General features: G+C 33.1%; 1 protein-coding gene across 1 annotated transcript in view; it reads right to left on the minus strand.

Moving 5' to 3' along the window:
- Nucleotides 1-19,344, minus strand: part of LOC111030201 (epidermal growth factor receptor-like) — a 78,553-nt gene that overhangs the window by 36,592 nt on the left and 22,617 nt on the right. The gene's annotated exons all lie outside the window — the stretch shown is intronic.

A 19,344-nucleotide genomic window follows, 5' to 3' on the forward strand; every position in this document is an offset into this window, starting at 1 on the left:
GCACGAGGAGGGTATCGTGTATGTATGTATGTGCGAGTGAGTATATGTATTTGTGAGTGCGTATGCGCATGTTCGTGAGATGTGTACACTTGACGACTACGACGACGTCCAAATGTCAATAATACTCTATGTGACTATTGTTTGTATAAATAATAAAAAATAATAATCGGCTGGCGATAAGGTGTTATGCGTATTTACCGTGGGCAAACGATATCGGTTCTTCACGTGTGTATAGTAGTAATATGTATATATTATAATCTTTCGGTTGTGTTATTATTGTTTTTATTTTTCTGGTTTACAGCCACACCGCATCGGCTTATTGTACAGTATCGGCGACGGAGAGTCAAAACTCAAACCAGATTGACAAATACGATCACGACTAATGAAAATTTAACCCATGAAAAAAACGTGTACACGACATTTAAACGTGAACGTCGAAAAATCAAAAAAAAAATCTCTCTAATTACTATTTGTATATTAACGTGCACCGTTCGAGACGGTCGTTTTATATGTATATATTTTTCGGTGTATGTCGTGACTGTGGAATAAACAAATTATAAGGTTCACAGAGACAACGAAAAAACGCCAAAGTGTATAATACACCTATTATGTTATACAGCGCGAGTTGAAAATTATCGCCTCGCAGTGTTTATAATTATAGACATTCCTCTAGTGAAGTAGGAGGACCGCGTATTATCACGAGTGTGTAGCGTGTTACTAATTCTTTTATGAGGAACGTTGATTTTTTATGGTATTTATCTACGTCCAACGACGATAACGCCGATACACGATATATAGTTATTAAAACGGCTTTAAGTTCAATCGTCTACGTATTTTTGAACTAAAAACGCCTAACGTAAAATATCATAAAATGCATATTAATAAAATATTATAAAACTTAAAAGAGTGATTGTAATGATTGTATATAATATTGAGAGAAATGGGAATGTATTTATGTAAATAAAATAACACCATATTATAATATACGGAGATTAAAAGAGATATAGATGGGTATATTCAATGTTTTGAAATTAATAAATTATTCAAAACGCACAGAATTCGTATCATAATATAAAATATATAGCGTTATAGTGTTATGTAGGAAACCAACACTATGAAGTGTATTATTATATTTTATAAAAAATAAAATGTGCTCATATCTAAACAAGAACCTGCGGTGTATCCTGAAAACTCGCTATAATGTATCCTAAGCAGTAAGCATCAAGTGCCTAAATCTAAAACCAGATTCCGAACCGACTGAAAGATCTGTTAGCAGGTACCTATATTATGTATATATATGCATAAATACAACAGTATATATTCATCATTACGGTTCGGAGGATGCGACGACGGTTCGAATGACGCGTAGTTAAAATTAAAACTCCAAAACTCATCATAACGTTGATAACTATACAAACACATAATATATACATAAATGCAACGTACTAGAATAAGAACCTGCAAGAATACGGTTGTCCATCATTGCGCTCACACGCACATTCCATTTCGACATTCCTATTATGCCAGTACAGTATAATACCTCTATACGATTTGATATGTTATTGGTGTGCCGCGGTAAACTGCGTCGGACACAGCATATCAATAACTAATAATTGACGCGGCATGTGCATATTATTTTATATAGGTATGTATGATTTTTAATTAGATGCTAATCGGATTAAACGAGTTGGGTACAAGTCGTGTATATGAAGCGGTCGTATATAATAAAATATAAACCATATACATATTATATATGTATTATATTATTAATTATAAAATAATATGAATGTGTAACCTATAGCCATCAAAATTATCTATATAATATGTTATTATAAAATATGTGTTTATGTGCGTTGTGTGTTGCAGTCGAAATATATAGCTCTCTGTGTTGGTCGTCCGTCCGTCGAATAAAATATAATATAAAACCTACCAATATTACAATTTTATTTCCCATGCGTCCGTCCGGAGCCGATCTCCACGGATTCTTCGAGCCGCCCACAATAACACGAGCGCCGTTTTTTATCTGATGCTGCTTCGGTGCAATGCACACACAACTGCACGCTTTTGGCCGGTGCGCGAAAGAAAAAAAATGTAGAAATAAAACACGGAAAGAGTAATGGAGACGGTGGAGAAGTGGGTGAGAGGATAGGTATGCGTATACGACGTTTAACTAGGTATATATAACTGTACGAAAGTACGAAACACACATTTTAGTGCTGCAGACGGTCGGAATATTGGAGACTACATTAAAGGTAGGCAAGTCAAAGAGGCCGTCTGACGAGCGTAGGTACATATTACATATTATTATATGGCCGAAAAAACTAAATACGTAATTAAAATGAATTGTTTACCTGGTAATTTTGAAGACCGCATCAGTATATTCCGGAGGCAAAGCAAGGCGTTAGGACCGGTTGCGGGACGAATAATAGTATAAAAAAATTACAACCCGTTTTGACCAATTATTTGTACGGGAAAATTATGGCTTTTATAAAATTGCCAATTCATAATAACCATAAAAAATTATTTTTAATTGTTTTTTTTTGTTGTTGTAAGTATTCGTGAACAGTATTGCCCCAACGTTAAATCGCAGTACAACATAAACGACGAATTATTTTATTACGATCGATACAAAAAACATTTGTGGGTATATTACGATAGGTGCTATACTCTATCAATAAAGCAAGTATTATATTACTATAATATTAGGTTGTACATATAATTATATGCACTGTTTTTATCTGTACAAAATAAAAAAGTTATAATTTTTCGTCAAAATATTTTTAAGTCTTAACCCTAAGTCCCTAACCTATGCAATGTATAAATATATAATATATGTATATATATTTTGTAAGGAATAAATGCCGAATAAGCGTCGTCGAAGTCTCTATTCCTACTATAAACCTGCAAATAACACGGGTGACTGCAGTTGTGCATCCTACCTTTACGATCCACTCAGAGTTATGATATGTATGAGCATTGAGAAATAGTTTTATCAAAACTTAAAGGGGAACGAATTTAGTACGATTATGACACAAACAAATATGCAACACTTATGGTTTTAATACCCTTGCCAAACGCATTTACGTTTTATTCTCGATATAATATGTATTTAGAATTTCTTATAAGCTTTGTTAATAATATCACAAATAAGTTATTATTTGTAATATTTACATATTAAAAAGAATTACACCAAGCTTCGAGGCGATCATTACCCAGATAATTTGCAATGCGAATGAGGCTCATTTGAGACTTTGTTGGTTTTAAATCAGAAATTGTGGCCAGCATTTCGTTGCACTACTCGCACTGTACTCTACCCTTGGACGTCGTCGGCCATTGCCGGGAACTTGCATTATGGTAACGTGTTACCAACATTTTGTTACTACACAATACAGACACTGCAGCAGTGTTCATTACACCTAACCCAACCCGGCCTGACGACCAAAAGAAAAAACATCAACTCCATACTAGCTCTCCCCGGTATATAGTATACCGCGGTATGGACGGTGGTCACCGAACTTATGTATTGCCGTTGTACTTGGTTTATAGAACGGATCAGTATGGAATTCTCGGACGGAAAGTTGTTGCCGAAATATTACTTATATCGGCTAAATCCACGCTGTTCGACCGTCCTCGCATATTGTTTATGGTAAGTATACATAATCGTGGCAAGCTGGTAACCTCGATATTTTCCGACGGTCAGTCTTATGAAATGCTGCTGGTCGTTGGGGCCACATGACCACGCCAATATTGTTAACAGCGCCGTTTTCGCGTCTGCGAGTACGTGAGTATACTATGCAAAGCGTGTTGTGTTCAGTGGACAGAGGCAAAACTACGAGACGTGTTCATCACACGGCCGGTCCTACATATTTTTCCCGTGGATTCGGGCGTTAAGGTAGGATACTCAAAGTCACACATATTATTCACATGTTTTTTGTAGAAATATAGTGACGATTTCACACGCCTCTACGACCGTTATTTATAGACATTTGAATTTATTGTACCTGCCTATACATCAACACGTATTGTAATACGCGGAAAACCTTGGTAGAATAACTGCGATACACCGAGATTACACGCTGTATGACCATTTTAGGCACATGCGACGTACCTATATTCTATTAAACATAAATATCGAGTTTTATTGTGTATTATCGTCGTTTCATCTATAATCAATGAGGAACCGGTGACACATAATAAATGCGCAATTTTGATGTACCTAAAACTGATGAGTGATAGTTTGCATGATGTAGGTATTCATAATTTTTAAAAATCCCAAAAAAACGAGGAAAATGTCAAGCAAAAATTATTAAATTATCTATGTGTGTCCCCAAAATTGAGCCAAATGGAATGTATTTTTTTTCTTCGGTCCAAAGAGTCCTGAAATGTGATGCAGGCGATGCAGCATAATACAGCAGTACACCGCCACCACAAAATAGTATGTTACGTACAACAATATTAAATATTAAAAATACGCATGCTGCAGCACATTATACAGATATTTGTTAATGTATTATGCGAGGGTATACAGCTAGTGTTAAAACTTATATCATGCACATTGTACTTACAATAATCAAAAGAGTTGCAAAGAGATTTTTCTTATAGGAAAAGTAATGTGGATATTAAAATATACACCTGCAAATCGTGTCCTTACCTGAAAAATAAAAACAATGCGTTAATATAAATAAGACAAAGTATACAATCGTGAACAACAGAGTTAATACAATATATTGTAATATAATATGATCAAGATAAAATGCATGTATATAAATATCGTGAGTCTGATTGTTAGTACAATCCGTTCACATTTTATACGCTGCTGCTCAATGCTACATTAGTTTTTAATACTATAGTAGTATAGTCTATAACGCGCGTTTTGAATAATATGCATGTGTATTGATTATTACGAATATTATAGAAATCGTTTGACAACGATTCGGTTTTTTTCTTGTTAAGAGACTTTGTGCAGCTATTGTGAAAAAACCGTCGTATCGACAAAACATAATATATGTATAACTATTATTATTTTTGTATTTACTGTAAAATATCACACGCGTAAACCACCATGTTGTGGTTTGAAATATTATAACTTGGCCGAAACAAATAAATATATCGGTACGGGTTTATAGTTTTATACGATTGATAATCATGTTTACGAGACCATAAGACGACGTCTCCCGCATCCATCATGTAAAAATACGAGTTTTTTTATCGTTGTCAACAGTTTTATTGTTCGGTCTAAAACAGCTAGAGATGGACAAGAAAAAAAGAAAAAATCGCCCACATTTGCGTTTTGACAGATTGGTAAACTGATATGTAACCGAAAATGGTCTAGACAGAAGAGAAAACTTCAGCGTTTATAGTATCATAATAATTATTATAATATAATGATTTTAGCTGAATTCGTTGTATACTTGGTGCTTGTGTAAAATGTATCTGTACCTTTATCTTTTGAATTATGTTTGTTAATTATAAAATTATTATAATCGTTATTAAACGAAAAAAAAATACATATGTTTAACATAATATAATAATATTCTCCCTACACAATAAAATATATTTCCAGCCAACTATTTTTCCACACGCCCGCTATTGGTATTCGCCTTTCAGTATTTTGTTATTTTCGAGGTGTGCCCGGGAGATATTATTATTATTATAATACACCATATTGTTGTGTTTGCGTGCGAATGATACCTTTTATTCAATTATTATTATATACATGGAATAATATTTCGAGGGTTCGTTTATAATCCCGAATAGGTACATTGAAAAGGGCCGACCGCGGCAGACAGACGATCCCAGAAATCCTTTAGACGCGTCTTTTCAATCAAGTGTTTTAGGTAGGCCGAACCCCGACGAAGGGACTGGTCTCATGGCCTTCTGTTTGCGAATTCGTCGATATACAACATTTAAGAAAACAAGTATTGTATGAATATAAATAAAATAGCCATTCTCCATATTATTATAGTATGAAGTAAGTACTCGCTATATCATCGACAAGACTACTACTACACAATAAAAACATTTTACCAAGCGAAAACTTAAACACTCTCTGGCAGAAACACCCTAATAACATCACCCTTGACTACGTGTCTGTATTCGGCGAACCCATTTTCTAGATAAAAACGAGGGACGAAGATAAATAAAAACATATACCTACACAATGATATGATATTGATTCCCTTTTCGATAACTATACGTAGATAATAAAAAATAATATTTGTGAATATAAATATCAAGCATGCATACTTTTTGTAATAAAAATGATATTTTTAAATATCCATTGGTATACTACACACACATTACTATATTTTACAGTATTCTAAAATATGCGAATAATTATTTCATAGAAAATAACGAAATAGTTCCTTGTTAGATTTATAGGAAAGATATACGTAGATAATACGCTATTGGTACATTATATTATAAATCTATTGAAAATCACGATTAATATATTATAATATAGGAATACTATATAGTTGTACATTTAACTGTCTTATTAGTTATTAGTTTCAACAAATTACATACTACCCAAATAGGTTCGTTAGCCTCATGTGCGTGTCGTGGTGCACGGTTCATATATATATATATATACATACATAAACATACTCTATACATAATATGTATACATATATGTTTATATTATAGTCATATAGCGTTAAAAATATTTTATATACGCGTTATTTTCACACGGTTGGTTTTGAAAATATATAAAATACTAAGCGAGATACGAAGTCAATCCAATATTATCCAATTCGAAGAATTTATCTGAATTTTACAAATGCGTTTTAACGATAAGCTATTATACGTGTATATATGTTTATGAACAGCATATTATAACGCGATTACAAAATCAAAAGCAAACATTGAAACGACAAAAAAAAAACACATTAAATATTGTATTAAATATTCAAAATATATATAATATATTATATTATATCACGTATTTCAAGTTATGTCTGGTATATCCATGTACCTGCCCTATGATTTACCTATATAATAATTAATAACAGGTATAGGTACTATATCAAACGGTTCTTGAAGTAATTCATCAACAATTAAGACTGAAAACGTCTGTCGGTGCCGTAAACAATAACAACACGCAGAATGATATTATTATACATTTGTCCGTATGTGAAAAAAATCGTTTAATTAGATCCTGACCTTATATACACAGCGGATATACTTGAAAACCGTTCGTTTCATAATAATTTCGAGGTCTTCGCTTTTTATTGGTTTTCAACAAACACAATAAGCTGAGTACAAAAAATTAAAAAATTAGTAACTATATTATATTTGTTAAGTATACAGAATTGGTTCCCAATAAAAATTACTTATTATCAAATACTTGTTCGAATTGGTCTCCACTAACCATACATAATAATACTTGTAATATATTATTAAAAGTTGGTAAAAATAAATGGTTAAATGAATAATAAAATAAATAAACTGGTTAAGTGTTAATCATATACCTAGATATTCTAGACATATACACTCGTGTCAGTGTAAAATGGAAAGGGAACTGATATCAGTTAATAATTGATGTACAATAATTTTTCAAATCTAGTCAAAAAAGTTAATTTTCAAATAAGTATTATTAAAATGAAAGTTCATCGGAATCAATCCGTATGTTACCTGTTTACCACCCGGGAACCAACTGGCAACTCGTAGGCGTCGTTAAATTTAAATAATTATTAAGTACCTACAATCAATCAAATTTTAAATAATGTTTTCGGTACGTGAATCGAGCCTAGACTTATTAAAATAGTATATTTATATATAAATATTATATGGAATAAGTCACGATTTTAGATAAGCACAAGCGGATGAGCAAACAAATATATATAGTTTTTACGTAAGGCGAGCTAAATCAAAAATGCAATAATATATCATACGGTTGATTGCAGCTGCAGCGTCATCGCCAACGATCCCTTATACGGAACGAACAATTAAACAATACCTACATATTATTATAATTATCATAGTAGGTGTCAGTAAAGCCGTAAGTTGCAGAATTAAACATACCTGCAGATTTTATCTGCTCGGAGATATTAAATATACGTGGTATATACATTCGCGGGGGGATATTCTATTGTAGTTTCAATAATTTACAAAGTTGCATTAAGTCCGTGTGTATCTGGTAAGATGTATCTCAGTATGTGGTGTTAGATTAAATTTAATCGTTGTTATATTCAACGTGTAAACTCCTACTGTTACAAAGCTGTGGCACTGTATATATAGTCTATATATTATATTGTTACACATCAGGCTAGCTTACCTATAGGTGATATCATGTTTAAATCAAACCAAAAACAGTGCTAGTAGCTAACATTATACAGTTAGTCAGAAAGTGTATACAATGTGTAACTACGAGTACCTATATATTATGTCTGTATTGTAAAAATTAAATTATTTCGGTATCCGCAACACTTGAGGACGGCTGGACCGATTCTGCTTATTTTTTAATTTAATATGATCGTTTAAGTCAGAGTGAGGTTTTTACGGAAATAAAAATTAGGAAAACTGAAACGCCTTTTTTCCTTACAGGATTTAAAAAAAAATGTTGATTATAATTTGTTGCCAGCGGTTACTGGTTACATATTATAATATAGTAAAAGGCAATAGGAGAAATAAGTATTTCTTTTTTTAAGTTACTCATTACTATGGTCCGAAAATTTAAAATAAAATATTTTAAATTTTTTTAGATTTTTGAACACCATTACACTGAATACTGAATAACGAGTTGAAAAAAGTTAGGAACTTAGTTGCAACATATGCACTCGACCACCAGCGAACATATTCAAATAATACATTCCTGGGTCTTAGCGCCTCATTGTATCCCTGATTTAAATTTTAAATAAAATCATCCCTCCGCCGTGAAATGTAAAATTCTATCCTTATATATAATGTATGCGGTATAGATGTGTGTATGTGTATTTAAATCATTTAAAGTAAATGTATTATTTGATGAGTACTGGTGAAGGTTAAAAAGAATCGACGGAGACGGTTCCAAGAAAATATTTTCATAAACATTTGGTTTTATGGAAAAATAGAAACTAGACTCGTACTTATAATATATTCTACGGAACACCCTAAATAAAACAAAGCGCTGGCTATTAGTAATACGATACAGACTATATATAGTGTTATTATGTGACTGGACGGACACACAAAATATTTAAACGATCCTTCACATGATCCGATAAAAGAGTTTTTAAATACCATCGTCTACCTTTTTTGTGTACAAGATTATAATTCCGACCTAACCATATAAGATATGTATCACAGGTATGTGCAGCCTAGAGGTATCACAGGATTTCTGGATGGCCTCAACATTAATCAAGATATAATAATTAATAATCGTCTACATGAAAGCTACATTATGGATTATTTAATACTTACCTATTTATTTCTCATACAAGTGACGAGCATTACTTTATTTTATTCGTAATTAAAATAACGTACACAATTATTATTTTTAATTTTCAGAACTGCATATTATTATGTTTAAATATCGATATGACGATATCAATAGTTTCTTTTATCAAATACAATGATATACGACGAGAACACATTTAACGACTATACTTAAGTACCTATACATGTTTAGATTATGCGCATATGTTTCAATAACGCCATAAATTACAATTTATTGACACATTAATTAATTTTTATCGAACTACTATACAACAGGTAATACCTAATTGGCAAATACGTTTTGAACATGCATGTATAAATGAAAACATAATATCCGTAATATAATTAATTAATTATATAATTAAATTACAACCGAGTGCGCACATTTTCATTTCATATTTTATAATATTATATTCTGTGCAGAATTTCAAAATGACATTCTACATTTCACGTCACAAAAACGTGAATCAATTTATTGATTTTGTTATAAAAACTCGGTAATAACAACGGGTTCCATAATGTTCAACATCAACAATAACTGTTATAGAATAACACTCATTCCATCATCAGTTTTGAGTTGGACTGTTGCAACATCCATTGCATCTGTGTCTCGATTTGCGTTTGTTATACGTCGTTAATACTACCAAACATCAAAAATAATGTTAAACATATACCTACAGACGTTCCTATACATAATCATAATTCATAGGGTCATATTAAAGGAAATCTTGATTTGTCGGTACTCGAAAATTGTACTCAAATGTATTATTGTATTATGATATATCAGTACCGAAATAGCATATTGTCGGGTTGGTGATAAATAGACATATTAATAGAATATTATGGTATATGCAGTGTCTAATAGCACGATGAATTATATTAAAACTCAAGACTTGTGTACCTGGTACACTGTACCATAATATAAGCTCGTTTACAATAATTTCGCGGATCTGGCCATCTAAGAGTATTTTTTTAAGCTACAAGTTGATTTTAAAAAATCAGTTCCCACACTAGGCTCATAAAATATTAGTCTTGAGTCAATTTGAATTCACAGGTCTGTTGTATTGCCAGAGTGGCCTGCAAACACGTACCTACCCAATACCTATACATACTTTATACGTTACACCGCTCATTGTTTGGTAGAGCAATTGCGCAGTAAAGATAATAACGTCATTATTGTTTCGAGGTGTTTTCAGAAGAGAAAAATTCTTTTCCGTTCGGCAAGGAGAATATTTGCATTTCGTCGACTACGAAAGTTGAGCACCCGACCGCCGCGATATTGCCCGTTGGCCGAGTCTGATTTGGCGAGGAGCGGACAATCGCGACGGGCGGCGCGGCGGTACAATCACAATGGGAAACGACGAAAGGCCGGACAGGAATGTATGGCGTACGCGCATGCGCACATTTTTCAATAAGCGGTTTCCAATACCCGCGTACAGGGCGGTTCGCGTGACGCGCATAACTCGACGGTTGGTCGTTGCAGCGAACAGCGCGGCGGACGGTTGTCGGTTTATTTTCTCCTCGAGAAAATCTACTAGCGGATCTAGAAGTCTAAATGGAAAGAGTGCTACGTTGTTTTTTTATCAGAAGAAATTTTTTAAATAATACAAATACAATTGTATTGAATATAATGATGTATTTACTTAATAAATAAATACATAGTAACATATTAATTATTAACACGTCCAAATGGGGATATAGATTCGCGCCTGCTACGGATAACACTTAAAAACCTACCCGATAATTTATCCGATACGATATTTTTATATTTCATAAAAATTCTAATAGGTTACATTTCTTCACTCATTTCGATGATGTAGTTCCGCAATTGTCATGTCATCCATAATAATTTAGAACTCACGCTCGAAAAAACCATTGGGGTTGGGTACCATTTTTCAAGCACGGGGGGGGGGCGGTTACTTGAACCCCCCAGCCCGATAGATTTGGGTATTGGCTACAATAACTCGGCTGAGTCTTTATTATCGAAATGAGTTCGACAATTGAGATTATACCACCACGTCAATGGCTACGCGAAAAATAACAGCGTGCTTGCACTCTGCAGGAAAACACTTTGGACATCGCAAGTGCAGTTCAGTATGCACTAAATTCTTGAACGGCGCGACGAGTGGGACAGCCTCTACGACCGCTCTGTATAATATATATGTGGCCGCGACGATGGTGGCGGTTGTGGTGGGGAGTGGCGTGGAGTATACGTTAAAAATTAAAAACTCCTCACGATAATAATATTATTGTATACACGCGCGCAGAGAGGAGCGGCCAGCGTTGGGTGTCTTCCCCACTCCGGCCGCCAAGCGGTATACCTGTGCCGCCGCGACAACACTTGCTCTTTCCTGAATACCTGTGCGTGCGTGTTGACCGGCCGCCGCGGTATGATAATAATATGGGGTTAGGTATAGTCTGTAGGTGAGTGACGGCGACGGAGCGGGTGAGTGGTGACGGCGGTGAAGGGGAAAACCAGTTCTCCCGCCGTCGGCCGGCTACGATCGCCCCTCAGATCGGCGACCACTTCTCTTCGACCGCGGCGGCGGCTCCCATGTCTGTTGTTGTTATTGTATTGTTTTTTTTTTCTTCTCTTCTCATCGCGGGGCTACTGAACCGGGCGGCGATCGCGTCGCGGTACACGAGGCTGAGATCCGTCCGGCCGCGATACGCGTGTCGCCATCTGCCGCCGAGCAGTGCTTCAAACATATCTTCAACAACGGATGGAATTTTTGTTTTGGTTTTCCGTACATTTTTTCCATCCAAACTAGCTGTTATGATGAAAATTACTGCAGTCAAATAACCGACTTTAAGCTTTGCTGACTACATTTTCTATCGACTAAACCTCGAATAAATCAAAAACTAACGATTTGACCGGCAGAGAAGTACAATTTTAAAAAAAAGTAAAACGAAGGGTTTCGTTTTCTAAAACGACCCTATGCGTTTGAAAATGCTTCAATAATTACTTATTTGGTTTTTTTAGTTTTTATTATTTTTTGAATACTTTCAAATATTGTAACCTAGAGTTCTATTCTTATTACAATCACATTTTGACCGTATTTTAAAGTATGTATGTACTTCAAGTGTGGACTTTTATCCGTCTATAAAATATATCTTTGTCGAACTATTTTTAGGTGGAAATTATTGACCGTTATCAGTACTTACACTGCAAGTGATTAGCGCCGTTCACTTTTATTACAATTATTGTCCAGCATACCTATCTCTTTCATCTTTGTAATTCGTTAACCCAACTAAAAATCGTACAGATATGAGAGATACTTAAAATATTATTATTTATTTACTACATATTTTTATACCAACCAAAAAGTTGTAGTGATTATTATTGTAAAATGTAATCAATCAAGACCCGAAGGGTCTTTGCATGTCGTATACGTCCCGCAAGGTGTTATAATTATTTTCTACCGGACCGCAGTAAATGCAGTTATGTATGCAATTTAAGTACAACTGCTGTTATTTCTTCTAAACTTATGCATAATAATAATAAAAAAAATACAAACTCGTTCCCGTTATAGTCGCGTTTCTAATATTTTATTTTTGTAAAATAATTATATATAATAATATATAGGTAGGTACTATTATTTACTACTTAGCGCGACACGTTGCTGCCGATTGCAAGTTATAACGATATATCATGCTATTATATGTACCACACGGACGACGAGCTTGTTGATGTGTTGTACAATATATTAATAATAATAATAATAATAATGGTATAATGTATGGTCGGAAACGTAATTATACCTTTTCAATAATAATACACGTTGCTCGGCATTAATGGCAATAATGATTCTTTGTGTCATATCTCGACTTTCGTAAATTAATATTAATTAAAGAAATACCCATAAACGTATAATATAATATTATGTACAGTAACTGAGTAACGAGTACTCATATTATTATTATTATTATAGTCATCGTACGACGCGATGTCAATTAGTCACTGTTATTTCTCAACCGAAATGAAGCTCGTATACGCGTGCCACGACTGTGTTATAATTAAAACGTGTTTATTAAAGTATTTCTAGCAAAGTGCATGGCGTTCTAATGAAACGTCTCGAAAATATAATATTAAATACCATTCAGCGACTATAATAAAACGGAACAAACGTCGTCAGTCGAAAAAACCACAACAACAATAATAATTATGCACAGGAAGTATAAGGCGAAAAACACGTCGAAAACGTTTCGGATAACAATAACAATATTATTATCTCGGATGGTATTATTTTTTGTCGTAAGGAAATTCACTAAGGTCTAAATAACCGCTAGAGCGCGCGGCTTGTTACAATTCGCAATATTATATTCCCATTCAAGGCGTAAGAATGAGCAACACATTATACAGAGATTGGGAACAATAATATTATGTTACCTTTTCTGCTGTCAGAACACTTACGACTATAACAGTATTATTGTCATGGGCCTAGAGCGTTTAAATCGAAAACATATTCACTCAATACGAAATGCGACCTACTCTTAAAATAGATAAAAACAAAAAAAACAATAAATAATCTTATGTTAGAGGAAAATGGCATCGTCGTATTAACTCGACGAACAAACGGTCAAGGAGAACAACAACTACTAACGAGCAAAAACACATTTATTGAAATACTATAGATAATAAATAATAACAGTCATTTTTTTTTTTATGTGGGAGATGACAAATCGACTTTGAACGTTTTATATTTATGAGTGGATACTCTGAATAATTTCTACATGTTGTGTGCGGCCGAAGAACACAGTCGTCAATGAGTAGAACATTGTTTCTGTTGCTATCACCGGTCGAAACCACACAAGGAAACAGTGTGCTTAATAATATACGATTGTTAAATTTATGATGGCGTTTGAAATTTCCGATTTGTGAGATCTGTCGAACGTCGAAGATTCTCCCGGCGAGCACTTTTTAGGAACGACACTTACGGTCAGCCAGTTCTAATCGTATATGGTTTTATATTTATCGTTATTTTTTCGAATTTCATATTGATTTTCTATAAATCTGAGCTGTATTGTTTCTTCTACATAATAAATAAACTCATCGGACGATTTACTATTCAAAGAGCCAACCGAAAAATGTAATACAAAATGTAAATATACATTTTATTAAACTTATATTTTTTTACATTACGTATAATATTTATGTAGTAAGTATATTGTATTTTATACTTGGTATATATTCAACTTCATTAAATGCTTTTCAAAAATTTATTAGGAATTCATTTGACTGGAAATTATATTTAGTATTTAGCATATTTTACTAAATATTGAATCTCTACGTGTTCGTTCTTTCTACTTTCGTGATGAACGTATTACGCTACAGGACCCTGCTATAATATTATACTCGTCGAGGCCGGAACCGATAGGGTATAAATGCGGGCAGGAGAAACGATATAGGTACGTACATTTTTGTATTATATAATCTTGTAACGAAATCTAAGATCCGACGACGATGAGGGATATCGTGTTTAGAAGCCCACATCGAATCTGTAAATCTTTTCACCAGCCTGCATCTAGCAGTTGAGACGCCATATTGTGTCATGGGAATTAATGAGTGATGAGAATGCATTATTGGAAGCTAATAAGTAATAAGGAAGCTTTAATGAATAATAAGGAAAAATCTTACAGTGAATCACCTTAAGCGTTGAATTAATAATAATTGGCAATAAAGTTATATTATTGTCATTGTATAACATTGTGTAACTACTAACCGTTCTGCGAGTGCTTTCGATTATTTTATATTTGCATTACATCTCCGTGGTTTGTAAGACAACATAATATTATAACATCCATTACATCGTGGTTCGTATGCAAAAAAATTATATTTATTAACCATCCGTTAAAATACAATTTACAGGAGTGGCGATGGGAGGGGGTTTATTAAATTGATTACACGCTCATTTCTTCGTATTATCTTTTATTTTAGTCGACGGCAAAATATTATATTATATTGACGCAGCGCATCGTGATTGGGCAAATATGCAATACGATTAATTATTACTAATAGAGTTTTGTCCTTATGTTGTTTCTTTCATTCGTGACGGAAGAAACTACCACATCGGTCGATAAAAGACAAAAGTTAAATAATTTATTACAAATGACTAACAATCGAATAAATAAGATATCACTAAAAATTGTAGCACTTACAAAATTATTAAATATTACTAAAACTTCAACATATCAAAAATCATACTCACACGCGCTTACGACACTTAGAGACGGGGCGACATATCACGTGTCGAATGATTGTGTCAACATTATCATTTATTTAAGAGGACGTTACACCCGCATAATGTGATGTCTCTTGTCTTAAAAAACGTTGAAAGTACAAATAGAGGTACAACAGCGCAGACAATAAACGTTCAAAAGAATCTATTTTGTGAAGTTAAATAGAATTATCTATGGGCGGCTCATAGGCTTTAATTGATATATTAATTTCATAGTGAGTAATGACTAATAAGAAATTATTCCTTATAAGTTATAACTATAAAATATAACAATATTCAGTGCACAAAATTATATGAAAACTCAGTCAGGCGCGCGCACAACTCAACGAACACGTTTGTTATTAGATGGTAGTAAAATTGCCTACACAACACATTTTCAGGCGTACTCGAGGTCTGATATTGTAGAATTATTAATTTTTTCTATACGGAGCGGAGTCGGTATATTTCATGTTATATCTATTGATACATATTAATCGACATTGTCGTCGATCGGCGGAAGGGGGAAAAAAATCACAGCCTTATCGACCGTCATCGCAAACATAAAGTAATCGAGAGGATATAGTCACACTATCAAACAAAAACAATTTAGAACAGTAATAATAATATTATAGGCGACACTGATACAAGCTAGCACTCCACATTTGTAAATTATTCCACTGACGTCTCGTTACCCGACACGAATCAAGAGTATAAAATTCGACGCCCGCGAAATGTGCGTTTTTAATTATTATTCATTTATACAGGGTGATTCACCAAGTATGCTTATCCCCATGTTTTACATTAATAATGAATTTATTTTAATTTCGAAAACCAGAATTTTTAAATGTACTCATAGACCATGTTTTACAGTTCTTGAGATTCTTAGTACTGCTTAAAAAGTGTTCTTCTGTAGTACAAAGTACTGTTTTTTAAATGAGAACCCAACTTTTTAGTGTAAATTATGTAGTGGATAAATTTTTGAAAATTGTTATGAATCTAATTCAAAATTTGAAAGAGTTGTTTTTCAATTATTAAAATGTTTGTACTAAGGATAATAGTCCATAAAAATGTTTAAACAAAAATATAAAAATAGAAATAATATTGGATTTGATATTTATTATATTTGAGCTATTTTTACAGATTATTTATGTTGATGGATTAATATTTTAAGCACCACAATTTCCATACCACCATAGCCCCTATATATGAAAAACCCGTCATTATCATGGATCTAATATCCTTAGTACACAAAGGTCAAAGTTAAATTACTCAATAACTACTAGAACGAGTTTTGTGAGTTAAAAATTTCAGAAGAATTTACAGTAGAAAAGGGGAGTTTTCATTTGAAAAACAAATGTTTAAATCTCTATAAGCCCCTTTAGTATAATACAAAATATCTCAAGGATTTAAAAATGTGGTTTATAAGTACATATAAAAATTCAGATTTAGAACAACTGTATTATTGAAGAAAAAACGGAGTGAACATGCTTAATAGTTTACCCAGTATAAACGATAACAATAATGACAGTCTCTGTCATCCGTCACCTATTGATTATTTTAATAACTATAAGCCTACGTCATCGGCCGCGTGAAGGATTTTAGAACGTCAAGTATCTTATGCGAAAAATTCACTCGGCGCGGCACAATGCAATAACTAATAATATTATTATCGATCGTTTGTTGCGATACGACTATGTACAAAAAAAAAGGTAATATTGTCGGATGACGTGGACTAAATAATTGTTATTATTACGCAGTTTAGAATATTCGACCACCGATCGCCGTGCACGTGATGATTTTCACTGATTTTATGCCCCGTAATAATATAACATGATATCAGTGTCGCAAACGGTCATTGGCGGTTTTTTGTTTATTTATTTATTTAGTTTTTTACCGACGACGAAACGTGAGCGTTTCGGAGTGCTCTCGACCAGCACACGTAATATTACTTGTACACATTATATTGTCTGCCAATGCATCCGAAGACATAATATTATATTTTATCATTACAACAACACAGGTGCGCTCGCCCCGACGTCGTATCACACGGCAGTTGAGTTGAAATAATATTTTGGTGCGCGTGGGAGACGACGACGGCGAGAGCGGCTCTCCGGTCTCCTCTCGCATAGTTGGCCATCGACGACCGATCGCGCGTTACGATGACACGATAGAAACGTACAGCGAAAACGTTTAAGTACGATGACGGTATCTATATACCGTGTATGCGGTATGGAACCGGCCGAAACCTGTAGACGAACACATAGCGGTATGTTGCGAGTGCTCTGCTGGTAACGAAATAATCGTAGATACACATATTAATATTGTGTCTTGCGGTGTCGCATAAAAATACCTCTGGTATAAAACCCCATTTGAAATTTTGCAAAATTTAAAAAAATGAACGCGTTAAAAAAAATATTTAATTATCATAATAATGTATACTTCGGTAATACTATTATATTAATGACTATTGACTATTGTTATTAACTTTTGAGTCAATACTACCTTACTGTAGAGCAGTGAGAATGGGTTCATGCGGGTATAAATAGGTAATAGCATAATATTAATCCAAATATTTGTATGTCATTAGTCATTACATATAGTTAAATGTATGATTATGATAAACGTACAATTTTTAAGTCCTGACAAGGCCACAAATAATGTTTTTAAATTACAATACAATAACTAATGAAAAAACCCTTATATACCTACATTGGGAATTTTCAATTTTTTTGTTAAATTTGGTTTATCAAATAAATCATTTTATGCACCAAGGTAGGATAAAAAAATGTAGAGCTTAGACGGCGGTCTGTCAGTCATATCGATCAGATATATATACCTACAATAACTGTTGTCATATAATGGATTCACAAAATTGGCCATTCGTTTTTTATTATTATTTTTATATTATTGACACTGTAATTTAAATTTATTATGACTAAAAAAATTGACTATTTTTTGTTTTTAAATCATACATTGACTGGCGACTGCCATTGAAATCTTGTGAATATAATATTATATGTTAGGCACACATAATTTTTATTATAGGGTTATTATTTCCTACATTTCTGGGTTTATTCATTAGGGAATTCGTCATAGCCATCCCGATAATAGTGATTGTGGAGCACATATAGTATAATTTATTAATTGTATTATTTATTTTAATTGAAATATTATGTAAGGCTCTGATTTATACATAAAATAAGGTTAAAAGATACACTCAAGATTTCAAAAACAATTCTATACAAATTACTGAATAACAAGCAAAACTATACATTTATACTTATCGTTGTATAAAAAGAAAAGATACAATCATATAATATTTACATAAGTTACTTACAATTTATATAAATGAAAATGTTATTTATTATTTTAAAGGGGAAAAATGTTACTGACACAATACGATAAAAAAAATTATGAATTCAATATAGTTTGATTGTACAAAATATACAAATAATACAATCAATCACTTTAGCTTACAAAAGAGCACCAACGTTGAAAACTTCTGCGGTTATCGGGGAACTTGTTTAAACTATTTTATTAAATATTTATGGTATTATATCAGGTACTGATGTACACATGACAATTTATATTCAATATATTTGAAAAAATATCTTTTTAAAATGTGTCTAAATTTATTTTCACAAATGTGTCGAATGAATCCATTATTTTTCAAAATGTTGCTATGCGTCCAAAACATAACTAAAGCAGCTGC

The sequence above is a fragment of the Myzus persicae genome, unplaced genomic scaffold (assembly GCF_001856785.1).
Source record: "Myzus persicae strain clone G006 unplaced genomic scaffold, MPER_G0061.0, whole genome shotgun sequence".
In the NCBI taxonomy this organism is placed as follows: Eukaryota; Metazoa; Arthropoda; class Insecta; order Hemiptera; family Aphididae; genus Myzus; species Myzus persicae.